At 45.5% G+C, this 13,882-nt stretch overlaps 1 pseudogene; it reads left to right on the top strand.

The window, feature by feature from the left end:
- The first annotated feature begins 13,423 nt into the window (after positions 1 to 13,423).
- On the top strand, positions 13,424 to 13,541 carry LOC126238521 (5S ribosomal RNA; annotated as a pseudogene).
- The last annotated feature ends 341 nt before the right edge of the window (positions 13,542 to 13,882 follow it).

The following is a 13,882-nucleotide window of genomic DNA, read 5'->3' as shown; positions in this document are numbered from 1 at the left end:
AGTGTACCCAGTGACTGGAAAAAAGAGTAGGCCATTCCCGTTTTCAAAAAAGGCCTTACGACAGATGCACACAATTATAGACCTACACTCAGGTGATAGAAATCACGGGATAGCTCCTAATATCTTGTCATACCCGGTTTTTCCCGATGTAGAGCAGTAGCTCAACGTGGAATGGACTCAACAAGTCGTTGGAAGTCTCCTGAAAAAATATTGAGCCATGCTGCCAATATAAGTGTCCATAGTCACGAAAGTGTTGCCCATACAGGATTTTGTCTCTCGGTTATGTCCCATAAATGTTCGATGGGATTCATGTCGCCAATCCGGGCGGTCAAATAATTCGCTCAAATTGTCCAATATGTTCTTCAAACCAATCGCGAACAACTGTGACCCGGTGACATGACGCATTGTCATCCATAAAAATTCCGTCGTTGTTTGGGTACGTGAAGCCCACGAATGGCAGCAAATGGTCTCCAAGTAGACGAACATAACCATTTCCAGTCAACGATCGATTTAGTTGGACGAGAGGACCCAGTTCTTTCCATGTAAACATAGCCCATACCATTAGGGATCCACCATCACCTTGCACATTGCCTTGTTGACAACTTGGATTCATTGTTTCGTGGGGTCTGCGCTACACTCGAACCCTACCATCAGCTCTTACCAACCGAAGTCGGGGCTCATCTATCTAGGCCACGGTTTTCCAATTGCCTATGGTTCAACCGATATGGTCACGTGCCCAAGAGAGGCGATGCAGGCATTCGAGACCGTAGTCTACTGTCATAGGCCATTAACGCCAAATTTCCCGGCACTGTCCTGACAATACGTCCATCGCTCGTCCCACATTGATTGTGGCAGTGTTGCTTATCTTTTAGCACTGATAACTCTACGCATACGCCGGGGTTCTCGGGCGTTAAGTGAAAGCCGTCGGCCACTACAGCGTTGTCCATGGTGAGAGGTAATGCGTGAAATTTGGTATTCTCTGCACACTCTTGACACCGTGGATCTCGGAATAAGAAATTCTCTAATGATTTACGAAATGGAATGTCCTAAGCGTCTAGCTCCAACTACCAATCAGCGTTCAAAGTCTGTAGATTGCCGTCGTGCGGCCGTAATCACCACGGAAACCTTTTGACATGAGTCAGCTGATTACAAATCACAGCTCCGCCAAATTACTGCTGTTTTATACCTTATGTATGCGATACTACTGCCATCTGTATATGGGTACATCGCTACCCGAGACTTTTGTCAGTGTATATAGTTGACGTCAGCTTGTTGTACAGTTATGGAACATATTTTATGCTCAATAATTATGACTTTTTGGAGAAAGAAAATCTCCTCTATAAAAGTTAACATCTTGCAAAACTCAGGTCGCTCTGTTCCTCCATGAAATCCAGTGCTGTAGACAATGGCGATTAGGTTGATACCGTGTTCTTTCACCTCAGACAGGCATTTGAACACGTCCCGCACTACCGTTTAGTGAAAAAAGAAATAGGAGCTTACCGAGAATCGGACCAGATTTGTGACTTGCTTCAGAACGTTCTTGTAGACGGAACTCAACACGTCGCTCTTAACGGAACACAATCGACAGATATTTTAGGTAATTTCCGGAGTACCTCAAGGAAGTGTGATACGAACGTTGTTGTTTTACAGTGTATATAAATGATCTAATAGAAAGTGTCCGATTTCTTTAAAACTGTTCGTAGATGGTGCGGTGGCGTATAACGAAGTAACAATGTCAGAAGACAGCATCGGTTTGCAGAATGGCCTGTAGAGGATTGATGAATGGTGCAGGCTGTGGCAGCTGACCCCGAACGTAAATAAATGTAACATATTTCACATAAACAGGAAAAAGAAAGCCACTACTGTACAACGACACTACTGATGAGAAACTGCTGGAAACAGTCTCTACCGTAAAACATCTAGGAGTAATCATCCAGAACGACCGTAATTAGAATGAAACAAATAACAAGATGAGCAGATGACAGAGTCAGATTCATAGGAAGAATCACAAGGAAATGGGACACATCCACGATGGAAGTGGCTTATAAGGCTCTTGTGCTACCTATTCTTGAATATTGTTCACCAACATGGGATTCTTGCCAGATAGGACTGATGGAAGAGATAGAGAAGATCCAACGAAGAGCGGCACGTTTCGCTACGGGATCATTTAGTCGCCACGAGAGCGTTACAGAGCCGCTCAACAAACTCCCCTGCAGACGTTGCAGAGAGGCGTTGTGTATCACGGAGCGGTTTACTATTGAAATTTCGGGAGAGTACTTTCCGGAAAGAGTCGGACAACATATTAATTCCTCCCACATACATCTCTCATAATGAGTACGACGAGAAAATTCCAGAAATCAGAGCCACTACAGAGGCTTACTAACAATCCCCCGCGCCGTTCGCGAGTTCAAATGGTTCAAATGGCTCTAAGCAGTATGGGACTTAACACCTGAGGTCATCAGTCCCCTAGACCTAGAACTACGTAAACCTAACTAATCTAATGACATCACACACATCCATGCCCGAGGCAGGATTCGAACCTGCGACCGTAGCAGCAGGATGGTTCCGGACTGAAGGGCCTAGAACAGCTCGGCCACAGCGGCCGGCGTTCGCGAGTGGAACACTGTTGCAGTGAGCACTGAGCAGTATCAGACGTACCCTCCGCCACACACCATGATGTAGTTTGCGGAGTATGATGTGGCCATGTGGCCAAATATGAAGAATTCTCAGATACATTGCGAAAATTATACCGACGAGGTCTTAAAGAAAAATTCCCCGCTGTGCTGTAGAGTCTCTTTTGTTCTGCGCCGTTGTTAGACATATTTTACTCTTTCGTAGCGTGCAGTTTTCGTGGCACTTCTTGCAAGCTCTGGAGCTATAAGAACCGGTCAGAGAGCCTCTGTTCTGGAAATACCCACCGCAGATACGATCAACCAGAAGAGGCCCGAGGCGGCCATCAAACTATTTACGTGCAAACACTAGCTGCAAAGAGCACACATACCAAAACGGACGAGAGCTGTTAGAGCTCTATATTGCTTCGCTTATCGTGATATCGCCTTCGTAAAAAGACCAGTTCGAACTTCAGTTCCTTTTTTCTTATTTTTCACTGCGTACAGTGGACCCAGACGCATAAGAGTTTCTTAAGTATCATCGTTAACAGGACGTGCATAGCACTTTTTCCTTGCTTCGGTACCTTCGGTAACGAGTGAGCCGGCGTACTAATACAATGCCAAACTTACACTTTCGTAGTCAGTTGCTGTTAACTAACGAAAAAACTCTGAGATGCAATGTAAAATTACAGCTATGTACTTGATCGAATCGGTCGCTGAAATTAGGTTATTAGAGAAACAATAAATTGTTGCAAAATTTCTGACACAATAATCCGAACTAATTGTGTTAATGCACACGAAAGATGCATGCGGAATCGAGTTACTGCTATAGCTGGCAACCAACGACTCACTTTTTCCTCTACATCGGTGCGTCATCATACATGAGGCGTTCCAGGTTAAATATGTATTCGTTAACCGTTGAGTATGTCGATCATTCTTAAATGAGAGCATCACGCGAGAATAGAAAATCGAAAGGCACGTAAGTAGCTCGTCAGTTTACATCTGCATGAATCCCTTCCGCAGGACGTCCTGCTGAATAACACAGAAATAAATTTCAGTTCTTCAGAGATCTTGGTCGAATCCTGAATGAGCACTTACATTGGGCCGTACCGGGAATGTATATACGCGTCAGTGCATATTTCACAGAAACACAAAAAACTTTTTTCCACAGACATCAAAATGAAAATGGCTTGGGTTATAGTTCGGCCATATTCTATGACAATGTCCTACAAGAAAAAATGGTTCAAATGGCTCTAAGCACTGGGGGACTTAACATCCCAGGTCATCAGTCCCCTAGACTTAGAACTACGTAAACTTAACTAGCCTAAGGACATCTCACATATCCATGCCCGAGGCAGGACTCGAACCTGCGACCGTAGCAGCCGCGTGGTTTCAGACTGAATCGCCTAGAACCGCTCGGCCATAGCGGCCGGCTGTCCTGCAAGAAGTTCCTCAATATTCCCTCGCCACAGAAACGTCTCCGCTCTCCACGAAACCGTATGCCATTTGAGGAGCACTTATGTATTTTGTAAGTCTCACCTAAGATGGTTGTAATCATACACAGTCCAGTCATAGTAATGTAACCACAGCCTATGTTCGACGTCAGTGTGCAATAACCACTCGCAGGCGGCAGGTGCAGTACTAGCAGTAGAGTGTATACAGGGCGTTTAAAAAAAAGCGTCCGATCTTTGAAGAGTGGCAGTACTCATGGAAAGAAGAAAACTAAGTGCAATAGACATGGATCGGGACACGCATACTTACCGAGATCAACACGTGTTTATAAGAAGGGTTGTGCGACGCTTGGTTGTTTATATTAGTGCAATCGTTACACTGGAACTCCGTCAAATGTGTCGGCAGGGTATTATGATGTCTTACTCACAATACTCTACCTACCATTAGGTGGTCTGCAGTCAGTTGTGTGGTTCGAGTCGTGTTGAAGGCTACGTTAGTTTTCGTCGTGTTTGTGTATCTTATTGTACAGTACAGCCAACCCTGGGTTCGTACCATGGCGTTTTACCTTCTTCCAAACGCGGATTCGCTTGTGTGTTTACTGTTACTGCTCTGTTTGTGGGCGCAGCCCCGAATCCTCCCGCGGTCAGGAAAATGGTACCCAATCCTCCCAAGACCGCAAGGATCTGCAAAGCGATGGGACTGAATCCTCCCGTTTGAAGCAGGTAGCATTTCTAAACGTTATGAATACTCCAAGCAGGCAAAGGAAAGCATATGAAGTTACAGGAGAATATGTAAAAAATTTTCGCGTGTATTGTATGTTTAAAAGTTTTATCTCTAATCTTATTGAGATAAAGTCCAGCCTGCACAGGGCCAGCGACTAAGTCCCGTTCAAGGTCACGCGCAAAGCGTGCGTAAGGGAATCAATATTTTTTGTTTAAAACATGGGAGGGGTAGGGGATGGAGATAAGGAACATGGCAGAGACAATTATATTATTGTCTATAACAGAACATACAGTGTGTCAGTTTGGGAGGATTCGGTCCTGTTACCTGCTAACATACCTGGTTTCAAGACAATTCGGGGCTGCGCCCCTGTTTGTACGTACAGATGGTGTAGTACATTTACATTTTCCCTCTTCCACCAGTTGTCAGCAATGGAAGCCTATTACTCGACAAGTGAATGGGGGGCGCACATGATATTCTGCTATGGTTTAGCACAGGGCTTAACAACTGGCCGGTTTTGAGCGCGAGTACTCACGTCTGCTCAGGCACGTGCTCGCGAGCAGGTGCAAGGTCGCGGAGTAGGGAGGGAGGGGAAGGAGGGGAAATGCGCGCGCACGTTTGAATAGGGCCGCAGCTTGCCTATTGAAATAGCGCTGACTGTGTAACGTTTAAAGTACTACGATCAGCTCTAACAGTCACTTCGCTGGTTAAGAATCATGTCAAGTCGCCGTTGTGTAACCCCAACCATGCTTTCGCTGTTGGGAGGAATTGTATCTGTTTACAGAAAAAGATGGTGTTGCAAAATGTTTAGTATGTCACAAAACGCTGAATTCTTTTAGGAAATTTAATTTGCAGCGACATTATATGTCGTACCACGCGAAAGACTACGGAAGTGGAAAATGTGATGGACCAGATCGGGCACAGGAAGTTATTAAACTTAAAAGAAAGCTATCTGAAGAAGATCTGGACGACGAAGGAAAATCAACTGAGGCAGCTCTAAGAGTGAGTTACAAAATTGCTTTGCTTTTAGCAAAATCCCTGCGCCCCTTCACTGATGGCGATTTAATAAAAGAATGTTTGGTAGTTGCAGTGGAACATTTGTGTCCATCTCAAGTTGAACAGTTTCGGATTGTGCCATTATCTAACATGACCATTATGCGTCGCATACAGGACATGGCAGACGACGTCCAGAGCCAGCTTGCAAATATCTGTATAGATTTTATGGCTTGATTCGTCCTGAGCTGCAACTAGAAATTCTTGACCTGCAGTGTGACAGAGAATACAGAGACAAATTTCAGAACAAGAAAAACATTTTGGAATTCTACAGACACTTCCCTCAGGATAGATTTCCCCGTTTGCACAAACTGGCGGCTACAATAATATAAATGTTCGTTTCCAGGTATCTTTGTGAACAACTGTTCTCTGCAATGAAATGTAAGAAGACGCGCCTGAGAAACGCATTGTCTGACCGAAATTTAAACTGTACGCTGCGCCTACGATGCACAAGAACAATTACTCCGAACATAGACGCAATTGTAAAGGGCAAAAAGTACAAGATAATCGAGAATCCCACACTTCAGTGACACCTTTTATTGTGTAATAGTTCACAAATTAATACGAATGTAGAGGCATACACTAAGCTAATAAAATTATGTGGCACGTGTACATTCTCCTTTATTTGTTTCATTTGTCGCAGTAATAATTCGTGAGTGATATCCCCGCAGGTGGCCGCGGATTTACATTGACTGGCGGCAGCTGTTGTGTGCCCCACGTGACTCTCCCCACTCTCCGCTCTGGTCCGGTAGTGGGGGTAGCGTGCTCGCGCTGCTCCGTGCTCGCGCCTTGCGGCTCACAGCTTGCTCCGCGAGCACGTATGTTGTGAAGCCCTGGTTTAGCAGATGGACGTAGCCTGCGAGCCCGTGCCCTCTACGCTGATAAATATCCACAGCACAGAGTGCCCTCTGGTAGGCTGTTCGGCAGACTTTTCCAGCGTCTGAGGGACACAGTTACCCTTGCACCTCGGAAGAATGACAGTGGAGGCCCGCGTAGTCTGCAAGCCTGACATGGAGGAACGTGTGCTACTTTCAGTGGAAGAAAACCCCTGGGACCAGTCAGAGACGATTAGCAGCAGCATAGCAGAAGGCGTGTCTCAGTCTCTTATCTGGCGGAGGGGGGGGGGGGGGGGCGAGGGAGGGAGGGGTACGTCTTGAACAACTGCTGTACCCACATCACCTACTCCGCTTCAGGCCCTAAGGCCACAGGATCATCATGCTAGACGGCGGTTCTGTCAACGGTTGTTGCTGAAATATGCCGCAGATCCATTGTTGACATCTAAGATTTTACTATCGATGAGGCGGCATTCACAACAGATGTTGTGAATTTCTATAACCAGCATGTGTGGGTAGATGTAAATCCCCAAGCAGTTCAGGAAACAGGGCGTCAACACCGTTTGCCGATCCTTGTGGACGAGCGGTTCTAGGCGCTTCAGTCTGGAACCGCGCGACTGCTACGGTCGCAGGTTCGAATCCTGCCTCGGGCATGGATGTGTGTGCTGTCCTTACTCCTTAGGTTAGTTTGGTTTAAGTAGTTCTAAGTTCTAGGGAACTGATGACCTCAGATGTTAAGTCCCATAGTGCTCTGAGCCATTTGAACCAACACCGTTTCTCAGTCAACGTATGGGCAGGCGCACTTGGCGATACATTAATAATACCATACGTGCTATCACAAAGATTAACTGGGGCGCATTATCTGGACTTCCTCATTAATGTATTGTTTACCGTGCTGGAGGTTGCGCCATTGCAGCAAAAGATCTGTGTGAATTACTGAAGGACCAAACCGCTAAGGTCATCGGTCCCTAGACTTACACACTACTTAAACTAACTTACGCTAAGAACAACACACACACACATACATCCATGCCCGAGGGAGGGCTCGAACCCCCGACGGGAGAGGACGCACAATCCATGACATGGCGCCTCAAACCGCGTGGCCACACCGCCCGGCCATTGCAGCAACGAATACAAATGTGTTTCATGTATGATGGCGCACCAATGCACTTTAGTCACAATGTACGCAAACATCTGACACAGACATTTCAGGATCGCTGGATTGGTTGGGGGGGGGGGGGAGGAAGGACCCCACACCTTGGCCTGCTTGTTTGTTCCACAGACCTCGATCCTCTAGGCTTTTGGTTATGAGAACACTTGAAAGAATTGGTCTACACCACGCCAATCAACGATGTGCGGACACTACAGGGCCGCATCATCAATGCGTATCAGCACCAACCGGGCATACTTCAGCGTGTGTGTGTGTGTGTGTGTGTGTGTGTGTGTGTGTGTGTGTGTGTGTGTGTGTGTGTGTGTATGTGTGTGAATTCCTAAGGGACCAAACTGCTTAGATCATCGGTCCCTAGACTTACACACTACTTAAACTAACTTATACTAAGAACAACACAGAACCCATGCCCGATGTTGGGGGTTGGGGTTGTTTGGTGGAAGAGACCAAACTGCGAGGTCATCGGTCTCATCGGATTAGGGAAGGACGGGGAAGGAAGTCGGCCGTGCCCTTTCAAAGGAACCATCCCGGCATTTGCCTGGAGCGATTTAGAGAAATCACGGAAAATCTAAATCAGGATGGCCGGAAGCGGGATTGAACCGTCGTCCTCCCGAATGCTATTCCAGGACGCAATCCGTGACCCATGCCCGAGGGAACACTCGAATCTCAATAGGGAAGGGCGACGCAATCCGTGACATGAGGGCACACTTCAAAGGGTGCGTCATTCCTTACGCCGGATGGCAGAGGGGTGCATTGTCATGAATGGACGACACGTGGAACGCCTCCTGTGAACACGTGTTTATCGCAGAAAGTATGTATTTCCGGAACCATGTTTATTGGACTTATCTTTCTTGTTTCGATGAGTACTACCACGTCTCAAAGTATTGGAGACTTTTCTCAACACCCTGTGTGAAGCGTATTGGAGGAACGTGGTAAATAGTGCAGTCGTTTTCGTAATTCGGAAACGGATCGATTTATCTGACGTCCAAAAGAGCATGAACACGAGCTTTTAGGCCAAGGGTGGAAGAATTTCCGAAACGACTAAGTTTGTAAAGTTTTCGCGTACCGCCGTGGGTAAAGTATACCGTGCATGGGAAAATAGCGCTATCCAAAACCGGCGCAGGTAGCCATTTCAGATGAATGACGTTTCATGCTCCATCGGACTCATGGTCGTTGGCATGTACTACGTGTAACGCCACAAAGCAAACACCGTGCAACAGTTATGTTCTGGGAAATGTTTGCCTGGCGTTCCCTGGGTGATATAGTGACACTAGAAGGCACAGTGGATCAACACAAGGATGTATCTATCCTTGGGGACCATATTCACCCCTACATGCTGTTTGATTTGCCTCGGCACGATGACATCTGCCAACACGTCAATGTAACGTGTCACACAGCTCGCAGTGTACGTGGGTGGTTCGAAGAGCAACAGGATGATTTTTGATTTTGCCGCACTCCCCTGGCCGCCAAGCGCCCCCCCCCCCCCCCCCCCCCAGCTTTTCGCACCATGGGTCCTTAACCGAGTGACCTAGCGCAGCTGGCCATGGCAGTGGATTTGGCACGGCTCCACATTCCTTTCAAAATGGCTCTAAGCACTATGTGACTCAACATCTGAGTTCATCAGTCCCCTAGACTTAGAACTACTTAAACCTAACTAACCTAAGGATATCACACACACCCATGCCCGAGGCAGGATTCGAACCTGCGACCGTCGCAGCAGTGTCGTTCCGGACTGAGGCACCTAGAACAGCTCGGTCGCAGTGGACGGCCTCATTCCTTTCCGTGCTTCCTACAACCTCACTGAGTCTCTTCCTGCACGACTCGTAGCGGTCGTCTCAGCTAAAGGTGGCTATTCAGCCTTTTGATAGGTAGTCACACTGTTAGTAGGCTGTTTGGGTTTTCTTATTGGTAACGCCACGTAGCGCTCTGTATGAAAATCACTGGCTGTGCTGTGTGCAGTCTGTGGCTGGGTGGCATTGTTGGAATATTCGCTATTGTAGTGTTGGGAAGCTGGATGTGAACAGCGCGTAGCGTTGCGCAGTTGGAGGTGAGCCGCCAGCAGTGGTGGATGTAGGGAGAGAGATGGCAGAGTTGTGAGAGCGGATGATCTGGACAGTGACAGTAACTTTGTAAGACTGGATGTCATGAACTGATATATATATAATATGACTTTTGAACAATATTAAGGTAAATACATTGTTTTTTCTCTATCAAAATCTTTCATTTGCTAACTATGCCTATCAGTAGTTAGTGCCTTCAGTAGTTTGAATCTTTTATTTAGCTGGCAGTAGTGGCGCTCGCTGTATTGCAGTAGCTTGAGTAACGAAGATGTTTGTGAGGTAAGTGATTTGTGAAAGGTATAGGTTAATGTTAGTCAGGGTCATTCTTTTGTAGGGATTATTGAAAGTCAGATTGCGTTGGGCTAAAAATATTGTGTGTCAGTTTAAGCACAGTCATGTATAGTTGTTCAAAGGGGACGTTTCATCACTAATGTGACAGGACAGTGTATAACAGAGCAAACGTGATGAACTAATTCTGAATATCAATCAAGAAGTGAAAAAAACAATGCAGTTGGCCAACATGTACAATTTATTTAGAAATGGGACCACTTAGGAATAATATTCAACGAGTATGTGGGTAGACTAGCCACAAACACATATAATTTCGAACTGTCGCGAACTGAAACCAACAATATGTCTAAGAAACGAGCCTTTCAAAAATGGGTAAGCAGTTGTTCTCAGTCTGTAATTAAACAGCCAATGTTACACAAATGCCTTGGTTTACGAAGTTTAAATGATACAACATACAAATAACGTCACTAATAAGGACAATATTCACGCATGGTTCATGTTCTACTCATTGTAATCTAATCGAGGCTATTGAGTCCCCGTGTTATGAGTGTGATGCAACTCCAGTTGGAGACTTCCACCACATTTTTTTTTTTGTTTATTTAATTTTACTCACAATTCGACATTCACCAACAAAAGATTTACTGGATCTTTCAGCAAAGCACAGCCATCTGAACACACTGCTATCGACTATCTACTGTCTAAGAACGATGTCAGAATGTGTAAAATGTTAGCTAATTTTTGCATTTCTAATATATTTATTTAAGCAAAACTGTAGTACAGGCAGGAAAAGCAAATATTGTAACATATTTGTGTTAATAAGTCAGTAATACGTTGATGGCTGTATGGTCAATATGACTAAATGTCAACGTAAATAAGCAAATACAACAACGTATCAATGATGACAATTCCAATCGTAAGTGAAATAAAGCTAAACTGCTCTGGAACACGCAGGGAGCTAACCTGGTTATGACAGTCCGACGATGCGATTACCACATGATTTGTTTTTTATACCAGCTCCTTCACAATCACAACCGAAAATATATCCTAAAAAATAGCATTCCAGCAGCTACAATATACACCCGGAGACAGATCCTATTTTTCTACATTGCTTTCTGTCCCTCCCCACGCGTGTTTACGCCAAGTCATTTTGTGATGCATGTACTCGAGTAACGAACAGCCTATCCAACAACATCAGAAAAATTACGGACTTTCTCGTTTCAAAATTAAACTAATGAATTATCTTCTGAAGTTTTATTTCTCCCTGAGTTCATAACACCATAATGTGAAAGTTCATTATTTTTACTCATCTTTTAGGCACTTGATTCCTTTCCTCCTTTTTCTCTATCAAATTTTATTCTGTTCTCTTTTATTTTCTCACTTCGTAAGTTTTGATTGTGTAAGACACTCAAAGACAAAAAAAAAAATGCGAACCATTAAAGAATTTTCCGAATGGGACGGAAGTCGAGAAATGTGAGATACGTGTACAGACAAACAAATGATTTCAATTTCAGAAAAATTGGATGATTTATTCATGCGGACGAGCTTCACAAATTGAGGAAGTCAATAATGCGTTGGACCACCGCTGGCCCTTATGCAAGCAATTATTCGGCTTGGCGTCGATTGGTAAGAGTTGTTGGAAGTCCTCCGGAGAGATCGTCAGAATCCAGCGCCGGTTGAATGGCCCTGCCCATACTGGTACAAACGTTCTCAATTGGGGAGAGATCTGGAGATCTTGCTGACCAAGGTAGGGTTTGTCAAGCGCGAGGACAAGTAGCAGAAACTCTTGCCGTCTGCGGACGGGCATTATCTTGCTCAAATGTAAGCTCAGGACGGTTTGCCTTGAAGCGCAACAGAAAGGGGCGCAGAATATCATCCACGTGCCGCTGTGCTGCAGGGGTTCTGCGGATGTCAACCAGTCATCTGGGCTCAGTTCAAAGCAGGACTCACATGACTGAAGACAGTTATACTCTAGTCAGTGAGATTCGAGACCACGACGATCAGGTAAGAGGTGTCTAAAGACGCCCCGGAATGCAGTGGGATATCAACCTGAGTGTCCCCCGCCATACGTCGCGACAACCAGGAGCAATGGTCTGGGTTGTCATTTCATTTCATAACACGACCCCTTTGGTTTGTCATCCGCGGCACTCTTAAAGAAAAGCGGTATGTCGACGATATTCTATAACCCGTTTTGTTGCTCTTCATCCGAGCCACCCTGGGCTTAGATTTCAGCAAGATAATGCCTGCTCGCACACGGCAAGAGATTCTACTGCTTGTCTTCGTGTTCACCGAACCCCAATTTGGCCAGCAGAGTAGCCGGATTTTTCCCTAACTGACAACGTTTGGAGCATTATGGGCACTGCCCTCCAACCATCTCGGGATTCTAACAATCTAATGGTCCAATTGGATAGAATTTTGCCGGCCGCGGTGGTCTCGCGGTTCTAGGCGCGCAGTCCGGAACCGTGGGACTGCTACGGTCGCAGGTTCGAATCCTGCCTCGGGCATGGATGTGTGTGATGTCCTTAGGTTAGTTAGGTTTAAGTAGTTCTAAGTTCTCGGGGACTGATAACCACAGCAGTTGAGTCCCATAGTGCTCAGAGCCATTTGAACCTCTTTTTTTTTTTTTTTTTTTTTTATAGAATTTTGCATGATATCCCTCAGCGGGACATGCTACAACTCTGTCAGTCAATGCGAAGCCGAATAAGTGCTTGCGTAAGTGCCAGAGGTGGACAACACGTTATTACCTTGCTCAGTTTGTGAAGCTCTTTCTCTTGAATAAATCATCCAATTTTTTCTGAAATTTTAATCGTTTGTTTGTCTGTACGTGGTCATTACATGTTAAAACGTTTGATTATTTTTTGCCCTAAAACTTTATTCTCATAATCGATAACGTAGTTATAAAAGGAACTATGATTTTGATGTCTGTTCAAAGGCAGTATTTAACGTAACGAGATTTCCAAAATTGTAAAAGTGAATTTAATGCCACTGACTAAAAAAGGAAAGAGTGATGTTCTTTTATCTTCTTGGTGTACTATTACTTCTTTGTCATTGGACCTCGAGCTGGGCAGATGTAAGTGTATAACTTATTTGCGTGATAAAGGTAATTCATATTTTTTTGAAGGTTCGTTCCTAATCAGTTATTGAACAATAGTGAATTGCTGAATCTCTTGCCTCAGAATGTAAATTGGTTCTGGTCCGATTGGTGCCAGGAACATTTTAACAAAATAATACAAACATTATTCCAACGGCCTTGCCGCAGTGGTAACACCGGTTCCCGTCAGATCACCGAAGTTAAGCGCTGTCGGGTTGGGCTAGTACTTGGATGGGTGACCATCCGGTCTGTCGAGCGCTGTTGGCAAGCGGGGTACTCACAGCCCTTGTGAGCCGGCCTTACGTGGCCGAGCGGTTCTAGGCACTTCAGTCTGGAACCGCGCGACCGCTACAGTCGTAGGTTCGAATCCTGCCTCGGGCATGAATGTGTGTGATGTCCTTAGGATAGTTAGGTTTAAGCAGTTCTAAGTTCTAGGGGACTGATGACCTCAGAAGTTAAGTCTCATAGTGCTCAGAGCCATTTGAACCATTTTTTTCAGCCCTTGTGAGGCAAACTGAGGAGCAACTTGATTGAGAAGTAGCGGCTCCGGTCTCGGAAACTGAGATACGGCCGGGAGAGCGGCGTGCTAACCACATGCCCCTCCATAT

The sequence above is a fragment of the Schistocerca nitens genome, chromosome 2 (assembly GCF_023898315.1).
Source record: "Schistocerca nitens isolate TAMUIC-IGC-003100 chromosome 2, iqSchNite1.1, whole genome shotgun sequence".
NCBI classification, from domain to species: Eukaryota; Metazoa; Arthropoda; class Insecta; order Orthoptera; family Acrididae; genus Schistocerca; species Schistocerca nitens.
This window is presented reverse-complemented; position numbering and strand designations above follow the sequence as displayed.